Genomic DNA, 12,500 nt, shown 5'->3' on the forward strand with positions numbered 1-12,500 from the left:
GCTTACCGGACCATCACCGGCACTAGGATCCAGATCGGCTTAAGGCCGCCGGGACCCGTAGTAAGCCACCTGTAAACTCTGTGTACCTGATAAATCCCATACATGATCACACTTAAACTTAAAACTGTTACTTACTCTTCTCTATTATTTTCTTTTTTCTTTCTTTGCTTGACTATCTTTTCTTTTCTTGAAACTTTTCTCATCAACTAAGCCTGGACTATGCATGCTCTGTCTGTATGCACTCGAAGAGTGATACCTGCTATGGTACCATACAGTAACTACAGAGATAGAAATACTACCATGCACCAAGCCTAGCTCATCATACATTATCTCAATCATAAAAGGATCATGTACAAAGGGATAAACATACACTAGGGCCAAGCACAATACTCTCATACTCTATAACTTGCTTTTACATCATTTCTATACATTACATAAACTCTGTACTGTACATCATTATCATGTCCACTATTCTATACTATTACATATGCCTTTACCCTTGCTTTCTCTTTCTCTTTCTCTTCTCTGAGGCCCTGAAAAATGGGGTTAGGGAGAGGGATGAGCTACTAAAGCCCAGTGAGCGGAAACCATAAAAACATTTAAAATATGCTATAATGAAATGCATCACTGCACAAACATTTCACATCTCAGATTGGACATGACCCCAAAACTCCCTCTGTCGGTGCCCGGCCCCCAAAGGAGCTCACACAGGTCTTTCACTAACTACTCATGGTGCCCGACCCTATAAGGGCTCTCACAGGACTCATCCAAGTTAAATGCCCGGCCCCAAAGGAGCTCACACAGGACATACAATAATGACAGACTTATGGGCTATTGGAGTCGCCTCGGTCCAATCCACATAAACAAATAATAATGCAATGCCTCAACTTGGTGAATACTAATGCAAAGCATCCTACATAAACATGGCAGTAATGATGCATGAATCATGCTAAAACATTCATTAACTTAAAACAAAGTTCTGTTCCACTCACCTCTGTCAACTGCTGGGCAGTCTCTGTAACTCTACCTCTGTGGGCCTCCTTGGTCTCTCGGGTCCGCACCTACACAGGTGGACTCAAATGAGGACCAAACTTACTTAAACATAACTCTTAATATCTTCCCAAAACCCCTCGAAAACATCATAAGCATGCATGACAAAATGGGCAAAGGAAGGCTGGTCAGGGCACTTTCGGCGGCTGGTTCGGCGGCCGAAACCTCCCTCCAGAGACGAAACTCATGCATGTTCGGCGGCACCTTCGGCGGCCGAAAGTCTCGTCCAGAGACGAAACTCATGCACTTTCGGCGGCCGAACTCCCTCTTTCGGCGGCCGAAAGTCTCTTTCTCACCCAAAAGCCTAGCTTTCGGGGGCAAGGTTTGGCAGCCGAAACTGCCTCCACAAGGGGTTCGGCGGCCGAACCTTGCTTCGGCGGCCGAACCTGGATTCTCCAGAAAGGCAGAATCCCGACCCAACTCAGGGTTCCAGCCTCCAAAAACCTATAAAACACCCATAACATGCATACCAACACTTCTCAACTAACACACAACATATCTCATGCATATAGGGGTCTATAAACTAACTCAAACCCCTAAAACAACATCAAATAGCATATGCTCAACATATGCTCAACTCAAAGCTCCACCAACAACTAACCCATAAAACTCTCTAAAAACTCTTAAAACTTACTGTAAACATAAGGGGAGGTGAGGATCCATGCTTACCTCTTGAAGAACGAGAGGATTGCTGGTCCAAACTTGGAGATGTGGTGGAAAACTACTCAAAGTCTCCAAGTTGCTCAACTTTGCTTCCTTTTGCTCAAATCTCTAAAACAAAGCTAAAAACATGTTAAAACATGCAAGATTTGAGGAAAACATGAGAAACACACCAAGGAGAGCTTGAACCTACCTTTGACCCAAAAACAGAGTGTTTAACACTCAAGTCTCGGGCAAAGGGGCTTTTGTGGTGGCCAACCGACTCTTCCTTCGGCGGCCTAACGTGCATGCAAAACCATGCAACTTTCGGCGGCCGAACTTCACCTTCGGCGGCCGAACCTGGCTTTTGTCCCCTTGGCCTTTTCATTTCAAAACTCAATTTTCTTAACTCAAAACATGCAAACATGATAAAAACACTTAAAAACCATCTTAAAAACCTTTCTTATACCCTTAGGGCAAGCTCCGACATCCTCGAATCCCGACGTCCAACGGAAAATCCGCCGGAACGTAGGAATTCCGATACCGGGGTCTAGCCGGGTATTACATTCTCCCCCCCTTAAGAACATTCGTCCCCGAATGTTCCTCTCTAACTCAAACATACTCAAAACATAACATAAAGCACATAAAGAACAAAAGAAGCTAAAACTAACCTCAAAAGAGATAGGGGTACTGTTGGAGCATAGACTCCCGTGTCTCCCAGGTGCACTCTTCGATGTTATGGTGGTTCCAGAGGACTTTCACCATCGGAATCTCCTTGTTCCTTAGCTTTCTGATCTGGGTGTCAATGATCCGCACTGGTTGTTCTACATACGTGAGATCACCTAGGATCTCCACATCTGGTTCGCTAAGAACCTTACTCGGATCTGACACAAACTTCCTTAGCATCGAAACATGGAAGACTGGATGGATTCTTTCCATAGACATAGGCAAATCAAGCTTATACGACACATTTCCGACCTTCTGCAAAATCTCAAAAGGTCCAATGTACCGCGGAGCCAACTTACCTTTCCTCCCAAAACGAACTACCCCTTTCATTGGAGACACCTTCAACAAGACCAGATCCCCCTCCTCAAACTCTATGTGCTTTCTGCGAACGTCTGCATAGCTCTTCTGCCGACTAACAGCAGTCTTGAGCCTCTCTCTGATAATGGGCACCACCCTGTTCGTGATCTCTACTAACTCAGGCCCTGCTAGGGACCTTTCTCCAACCTCTTCCCAACAAACTGGTGACCTGCACTTCCTCCCATACAGAGCTTCATATGGGGCCATCCCTATGCTAGCATGATGACTATTGTTGTAGGCAAACTCCACTAAGGGTAGATGCTGCCTCCAAGATCCGCCAAAATCTAGCACACACATTCGAAGCATGTCTTCTATGGTCTGGATGGTCCTCTCTGACTGGCCGTCAGTCTGTGGATGGAAAGCAGTGCTGAAGTCTAATCTTGTGCCCATAGCCTCTTGCAGACTTCGCCAAAACCTGGAGGTAAACTGGGGTCCTCTGTCAGACACTATAGAAACAGGAGCCCCATGCAACCTCACAACTTCCTCAAGATACACCTGCGCTAGCTTGTCCACAGAGTAGCCACTCCTGACAGGAATGAAGTGAGCAGATTTAGTCAGTCTATCCACAATCACCCATATGGAGTCTAGTCTGTTGGACGTCGCCGGTAACCCCACTACAAAATCCATCGCTATGTTCTCCCATTTCCATTCTGGAATCGGCAGTGGGTTAAGCATTCCAGCCGGCTTCTGGTGCTCTAGCTTCACCCTTTGACATATCTCGCAGGCTGACACAAACTGTGCCACTTCTCTCTTCATTGCTGGCCACCAATAAACTTTCTTCAGATCTTGATACATCTTGGTGGCTCCAGGGTGAATGCTATATCTCGCATTATGAGCTTCTCTCATAATGTCTCCTTTCAAACTAATGTCGTCTGGTACACATAGTCTATGCCCGTAGCGGAGAATCCCTTGGTCGTCGAATCTGAACTCTTCGCTCTTGCCTGACTGAACAGTCCTGGCAATCTTGACCAACTCTGGATCCTCATGTTGTTTCTGAGCCACCTGCTCCAGAAATACGGGTGTAACTTTCATCTGTGCAATCAAAGCACCTGTACCAGTTACCTCTAGCTGTAGCCCTTCCTCAACTAACCTGTAGAAGTCCTTCACCACCGGCCTCCTCTCTGCTGTAATGTGAGATAAACTACCTAGTGATTTCCGGCTTAAGGCATCGGCTACAACATTTGCCTTTCCCGGATGATACTGGATTCTGCAATCATAATCACTAAGCAATTCCACCCACCGTCTCTGCCTCAAATTTAACTCTCTCTGACTCAGGATGTGCTGTAGGCTCTTATGATCTGTAAAGATCTCACATTTCACCCCATAGAGGTAATGCCTCCACATCTTGAGTGCAAAGATAACAGCTGCCATCTCAAGATCGTGTGTTGGATAGTTCAGCTCGTGCTTCTTCAGCTGTCTAGAAGCATAAGCGATTACTCTGTCATTCTGCATTAACACACAACCTAATCCCACTCGGGATGCATCACAGAACACTGTGAAGTCCTCATCACTAGTAGGCAGAGCTAACACCGGTGCTGAAGTTAATCTTCTCTTTAGCTCTTCGAAACTCTCTTCACATTGGTCAGACCATGTGAATCTCTGGTTCTTTCTGGTTAATCTGGTCATAGGAGCCGCTATCTTGGAGAAGTCCTGAACGAACCTCCTGTAGTAGCCTGCCAAACCCAAGAAACTCTTGACCTCTGTCACTGTGGTGGGTCTAGGCCAATTGGCTACAGCTTCTATCTTCTTGGGGTCCACTGCTATACCTTGATCTGACACTACATGCCCCAAGAATGAAATGCTCCTTAGCCAGAACTCACACTTGGAGAACTTGGCATATAAACCATGCTCTCGCAAGGTCTGCAGGACTATCCTCAGATGATGGGCATGCTCCTCTGCATTCCTGGAATACACCAAGATATCATCTATGAAGACAATAACAAAGTGATCCAGGTACTCTCTGAAAACTCGGTTCATGAGATCCATGAATGCTGCAGGGGCGTTAGTTAACCCGAACGGCATCACTAAGAACTCATAATGCCCATATCTGGTCCTGAAAGCTGTCTTAGGTACATCCTCTTCCCTGATTCTCAGCTGATGATAGCCCGATCTCAGATCTATCTTAGAAAAACAACCTGCTCCTGCTAGCTGGTCGAATAGATCATCGATCCTGGGTAGAGGATACTTATTCTTGGTAGTGACTTTGTTCAACTGCCTGTAGTCGATACAAAGTCTAAGGGATCCATCCTTTTTCTTGACAAACAACACTGGAGCACCCCAGGGTGAGGTACTTGGACGGATAAAACCCTTATCTACCAACTCCTGTAGCTGCTCTTTCAACTCCTTAAGCTCTGCTGGTGCCATCCTGTAGGGAGGAATAGAGATCGGTCTGGTACCAGGCACTAACTCAATCTCGAACTCTATTTCCCTATCAGGTGGTAGTCCTGGAAGCTCATCTGGAAACACATCTGGGAACTCTCTGACAACGGGCACTGAACTGGGGTCCCTAAACTGACTGTCTAGCTCTCTCACATGAGCTAGATACCCCTGACATCCCCTCCGGAGCAACCTACGAGCCTGTAGGGCTGATATCAGACCTCTAGGCGTGCCCCTCCTGTCTCCTCTGAAGACAAACTCAGATCCATCCTCATCCTGAACTTAACTACCTTGTCTCTACAGTCCAAGGTAGCACCATATGCAGATAGCCAATCCATCCCTAGAATGACGTCAAAATCTGTCAACTCTAGAACCACAAGGTCAGCTGGAAGGCATCTACCATCTATAAACACTGGACTATGTCGACAGACTGTCTCTGCCAACGATGGATCACACTTAGGGCCACTGACCCATAGGGGACACTCTAACCCAGACGTCATCAAACCCACTCTCTCTATGGCTCTGGGAGCAACAAAGGAATGCGAAGCACCAGGGTCTAACAAAGCATACACCTCAGAACACCCAATGAGAAGGTTACCTGACACCACGGTGTTAGAAGTGTTTGCCTCCTGCTGTGTCATCGTGAAAATCCGCGCCGGAGCTGACGGACCTCCACCTCTGGGACCTGCAGATGAAGAGGCTGACCCTCTCCCTCTGCCTCTGCCCTGCGTCATAACTGAAACTGGTGGCTGTGGCATGCTAGCTGGAGCTGTCTGCTGGGATGGTGCCGTGAAAGCTGCCTGAGGGCACTCACGAGCCATGTGTCCCTCCTGGCCGCACCTGTAACATCCTGTAATCCCAAAGCGACAAACTCCTCTGTGCGCTTTACCGCACCTACTACACACTGGAACCTCTGAACCTGAACTCATGCCACTGCCCAATCCCAGACCTGCTTTAATCTTGTTCCAGAACTTATTCTTCCTCGACTTCTGCGTGGAAACACTCCACTTCTTACCACTGGAAGTTGCTGCACCCTGTGAAGAGGGATCTGACTTACCCCTACCTGGGGTCTTAGAACCTGAAGACTGTGCCGGCTGCTGTTTCACTGTACCCTGTATAATGGCACTAGCCTCCATCCTCCGTGCTAAATCCACCACGGTGTGGAAACTCTCCCTCTCGGCTGCATGGATCAAAGAGGAATACCTGGAATGCAATTTCATAGCATACCTCCTAGCCTTTTGCTGTTCCGTATCATAGGCCTGTCCTGCATACCGCAGCAACTCCAGAAACCTGTCAGTAAACTCATCAATACTCATATCCTCAGTCTGCTTGAGCTGCTCAAACTCTATCATCTTTAGCTCTTTCGAACTATCTGGGAATGCCCATCCGGCAAACTCATTAGCAAACTCCTCCCAAGACATGTTATCCAACCTAGGGTCCACATAGACGCCAAACCATTCCTTCGCCTTCTTACATTTTAAAGTGAACCCTGCCATCTGAATGGCTCTGGTATCATCTGCCCCTAGCTCATCTGCTATCATCTTGACTGCTTTAATGTACTCAAACGGATCATCTCCGGATTGATACTTAGGAGCATCTAACTTTAGGTAATCAGTCATCTTTACCTTGCTCCTCACAGATGGGCCAGGTTGAGGTGTTTGGATAACTGGGGCTTCTGGTTGTACCACTGGTGGTGGTGGGGGAGGTGCAGAACTTTCTGGTGTAGAGTATGCTGGACTGGGGTAAAAAGGTGAGGGTGGATACATGGGATATGGTGGATATGGGGGGTAATACGGTGGATAAGGCATATATGTGGGATATGGGTGAAAACTAGGATGATCCGATGTACCTCCCATCGAATATCCTGGGCCCTGTGGGTAGGGCTGATAATGGGGTGGATAACCATACCCCGAGGCCTGACCGCCTCCCTGTGATGATCCCACATCCTCCTCTGTAGTGCCAACACCTAACCCTCCATCCCTTCTTGGATCCACATCCATCTCTTCCCTTGTATCACTAGATCTTCTTCTCTGTTCTGTCTCCCTCCTGCTTTCATCAAAAGACCTTCTAGGGTCCCTTGATGATCTTTCTCTGCCTGCCCTTTGGGACATAGCTCTTGGCAAAGCAGGGGGACGCCCTTCCATACCCTCATTCTCGGGCGGAGCTCCAGTCAATCTAGCTGATCGACGGGTTCCTCTCATCTTAGCTTCTGAAAACATAACATAAACTTTAGCATCATATGATCCATGTAACAACATGAACCCTCAACTCATAGCATAGCATATCATAGCATTTAAATGCACATGCATAACATCATGGCATTACACATCAAGACAGGACTCAACATCCTATCCTAGTGGACATGATCTTCCTATTGTGCTTGCCCTCTAACACAACCTCTTTCCGATGTGAGATATCTCTAATCCCTGAGCATCTTAGCTCAGCACACCGTACTCTAGAGGCCCTATGCTCTGATACCAATCTGTAACAGCCCGCTTACCGGACCATCACCGGCACTAGGATCCAGATCGGCTTAAGGCCGCCGGGACCCGTAGTAAGCCTACTGTCAACTCTGTGTACCTGATAAATCCCATACATGATCACACTTAAACTTAAAACTGTTACTTACTCTTCTCTCTCTTTTTTTTTTGTTTTCTTTCTTTCTTTGCTTGACTATCCTTTCTTTTCTTGAAACTTTTCTCATCAACTAAGCCTGGACTATGCATGCTCTGTCTGTATGCACTCGAAGAGTGATACCTGCTATGGTACCATACAGTAACTACAGAGATAGAAAGACTACCATGCACCAAGCCTAGCGCATCATAACAACATTATCTCAAACATACAATGATCATGTGCAAAGGGATAAACATACACTAGGGCCAAGCACAATTCTATAACTCAATACATAACTGGTTATTACATCCTTTCTATACATTACATAAACACTGTACTGTACATCATTATCATGTCCACTATTCTATACTAGTACATATGCGTTTACCCTTGCTTTCTCTTTCTCTTTCTCTTCTCTGAGGCCCTGAAAAATGGGGTTAGGGAGAGGGATGAGCTGCTAAAGCCCAGTGAGCGGAATCTATAAAAAATCACATTTAAAACATGCTATCATATGATGCATCACTGCACAAACATTTCACATCTCGGATTGGACATGATCCCAAAACTCCCTCTGTCAGTGCCCGGCTCCCAAAGGAGCTCACACAGGTCTTTCACTAACTACTCATGGTGCCCGACCCTATAAGGGCTCTCACAGGACTCATCCAAGGTAAATGCCCGGCCCCAAAGGAGCTCACACAGGACATACAATAATGACAGACTTATGGGCTATTGAGATCGCCTCGGTCCAATCCACATATACAAGTAATAATGCAATGCATCAACTTGATGAATACTAATGCAAAGCATCCTACATAAACATGGCATTCATGATGCATGAATCATGCTAAAACAGTTCTTAACTTTTAAAATAAAGTTCTGTTCCACTCACCTCTGTCAACTGCTGGGCAGTCTCTGTAACTCTAACTCTGTGGGCCTCCTTGGTCTCTCGGGTCCGTACCTACACAGGTGGACTCAAATGAGGACCAAACTGACTTAAACAGAATTCTTAATATCTCCCCAAAACCCCTCTAAAACATCATAGGCATGCATGGAACAATGGGCAAAAGAAGGCTGGACAGAGCACCTTCGGCGGCACTTTCGGCGGCCGAAACCCCTCTCCAGAGACGAAACTCATGCATGTTCGGCGGCACCTTCGGCAGCCGAAAGCCTCGTCCAGAGACGAAACTCATGCACTTTCGGCGGCCGAACGCCCTCTTTCGGCGGCCGAAAGTCCCTTTCTCACCCAAAAGCCTAGCTTTCGGGGGCAAGGTTTGGCAGCCGAAACTGCCTCCACAAGGGGTTCGGCGGCCGAACCTGGATTCGCCAGAAAGGCAGAATCCGAGCACAACTTATGCTCTCAGCCTCCAAAAACCTATAAAACACCCATAACATGCATACCAACACTTCTCAACTAGCACATAACATATCTCATGCATATAGGGGTCTATAAACTAACTCAAACCCCTAAAACAACATCAAATAGCATATGCTCAACATATGCTCAACTCAAAGCTCCACCAACAACTAACCCATAAAACTCTCTAAACACTCTTAAAACTTACTGTAAACATAAGGGGAGGTGAGGATCCATGCTTACCTCTTGAAGAACGAGAGGATTGCTGGTCCAAACTTGGAGATGTGGTGGAAAACTACTCAAAGTCTCCAAGTTGCTCAACTTTGCTTCCTTTTGCTCAAAACTCTAAAACATAGCTCAAATCAAGTTAAAACATGCAAGATTTGAGAAAAACATGAGAAATCACACCAAGGAGAGCTTGAACCTACCTTTGACCCAAAAACAGAGTGTTTAACACTCAAGTCTCGGGCAAAGGGGCTTTTGTAGTGGCCAACCGACTCTTCCTTCGGCGGCCTAACGTGCATGCGAAACCATGCAACTTTCGGCGGCCGAACTTCACCTTCGGCGGCCGAACCTGGCTTTTGTCCCCTTGGCCTTTTCATTTCAAAACTCAATGTTCTTAACTCAAAACATGCAAACATGATAAAAACACTTAAAAACATCTTAAAAACCTTTCTTATACCCTTAGGGCAAGCTCCGACATCCTCGAATCCCGACTTCCAACGGAAAATCCGCCGGAACGTAGGAATTCCGATACCGGGGTCTAGCCGGGTATTACAAGGCTCATCCCCAAAGCCTAAGCAAAAGCAACCACCACAGTGGGACACATCGGCACGAGCAACAGTGCGCCACCGCAACCAAAGGAAATTGCCATTCTGCCGCAGCATGTGCCTCAACGCCACTCGCACATAGGATTGAGCACGGCATTATATCACCACGCCCTCCCCCAAGCACTCGCAACGCCTTGACAAAAGCATTAGCACCAAGCTCATCCCCCCAGCCTAGGTATTGCAAAACCACAACAGCCCCGACGTCCATCCACGACCCCGAGGAACGTAACACCCCACCAAGCAGCAGGCCTACACCACCAAGGACACAAACTAAGACAGGTTGCATCGCACGTCCGCCTGTGTTCAGAGTGCGGCATCCACACCTTGAACCGGCTTCCATTTGACACCCCCCGGCAAAGCCTTCGACCCCAATAGCTTCAGCCCTGTCGCCAGACCCAAACGCCTCAAAAGTCTATGCCACCAGGAACTCACACCATGCCCATTGCATCGCATTTCCGCCAGCACGTTGACCCAAGCACGGCACTAGAATGCCACACCGAAGCCTTGCACAAGCATCCAATTGATACTCCAAGCATGGGGATCGGCCCCAATAGCACTGAGTTCGTCGTCGGAGTTGAGGTACTGACCGCCGAGTTGGATGGAAATATTAGCACAACAAAATCCCGAAGCCCAGTGCATCACCTGGAAACTCGCACATCGGCACGGGCACAACACACAAATGCCATGCCCACACCTTGCACCAGCGTCCATTTAACACGCCCAAGCATTGGGATAAACCACCGGATCATTTCCTTGAACTGTCACCAATGGCCCTGGAATGGGCCCCACCGGGCCCGGGATGGGCCCCACCGGGTCCACCACGCCCGAGAATTTTTTTCGATGTTGAATCGAGAGGTAGAGGTGGAGAGGGGGCTAACAAGCTTATTCGCATGCTATACCGATGCCCACATATGGCCTAGCGCATGCCCAGGCCCCGGCCTTGCTGGCCCCCCCAGGGGGGTGACTACCCACACCCCCCTAAAGAGCCTTAGGAACAAGTTGGGCTGTGGCAGGAGGAAACATCACAATGTCTGAGGTGACACACCCCCCCTAAAAAATTCAATTTTAGGTATTTTGACCTGATTTTTTGCAGATACCTTTATAAAAATGTAATCTAATTTTACAAAAATTTTGAAAATTTTTTATCGAGTCTAGGTATTTTTTTTTATTTTTTAAGTGTTAAAAATTCAAAAAATCATAAAAAATAGAAAACCCGTCAGAAAATCACCAAATTTTTTGTGGAACCTTAGAAAAATATTATAAATTTATTTGAGTTGTTATTTGGTGATTTTCTTAAACTTTGCACGGAGACATGACAATGCATGGGGTGACATGACAATACATGAGGTGACATGACAATGTTTGAAGTGACACACCCCCTAAAAAATTCAATTTTAGGTATTTTGACCTGATATTTTGCAGATATATTTAGAAGAATATAATCTAATTTTACAAAAATTTTGAGAATTTTTTATCCAGTCTAGGTATTTTTTTTTATTTTTTAAGTGTTAAAAATTCAGAAAATCATAAAAAAAACATAACTCGTCAGAAAATCACCAAATTTTGTGTGGCACCTTAGAAAAATATAACAAATTTAATTGAGTTGTCATTTGGTGATTTTTTAAAACTTTTCAAAGAGAATTGGCTTGTGTCACAATTCTTGCCAATTTTGGGCATGCATGGTGGCTATAGGAAAAGTAAATGGAGGAGGTAGTGCTCTTGATCTCACAACATATTGTTTCGTGTTCTTTTTGCAATGTGAGATAAAATAGATAAAAACTCATAGAGGTTGCAATAATTGGTTCATAGTCTCAATGAGTAAAAGAGAATCACTCCATAGATTTTCATTGCCTATGCGATGATGGCAAGTGTGCGTCCAAGCATGTGAGCCAACCATTGCAAAATGTTGGTCAATATTTTTTCTCGTGTGTTGAAAGATATTGTCATTGTATAAGTATTCAAGCTTGAGCTTGTTCAGTACAGAAAACAATGGCACGCTTTGCTCGTTGAAGTGTACAATTAATTGACCGCGTGAACCTCTTTTGGCCTGGTGGTTGGCCAACGGGATATACTTGTTTACCAATGCTAACCTCATTTTGCAAAACATGTGCAAATAGCATCAACCCCAACGTTGCACCACGGGCTCATTGGGGAGCAATGGGCACAGCAGGAGGGAGCCACGGGCCAATTGGCTGCTACTGGGCGTGGGAGCAATTCGCTACGGGCCCGGTGGCGCCTTCCTGAGCACAGTTCCCAGTGCAGCAGCAAGGCGCCACGGGCCCGTAGGCGCCTTCCTGAGCACAGTTTCCCGTGCAGCAGCAAGGCGCCACGGGCCCGTAGGCGCCTTCCTGAGCACAGTTCCCCGTGCAGCAGCAATGCGCCACGGGCCCGTTGGCGAGGAGCAGCGCACTGGTATTTGGGATGTTACTTACTCTGGTTCGATTAGATAAAATTAAAAAAAAAATCGAATCAAACCAATTATTGATAACAGTATATTATTATTTTCAATAATACAGGGAGATTAAACCATAATCAAATTCAAAATATTTCAA

This window comes from Manihot esculenta, unplaced genomic scaffold (genome assembly GCF_001659605.2).
Source record: "Manihot esculenta cultivar AM560-2 unplaced genomic scaffold, M.esculenta_v8 Scaffold64, whole genome shotgun sequence".
Classification (NCBI taxonomy): domain Eukaryota; kingdom Viridiplantae; phylum Streptophyta; class Magnoliopsida; order Malpighiales; family Euphorbiaceae; genus Manihot; species Manihot esculenta.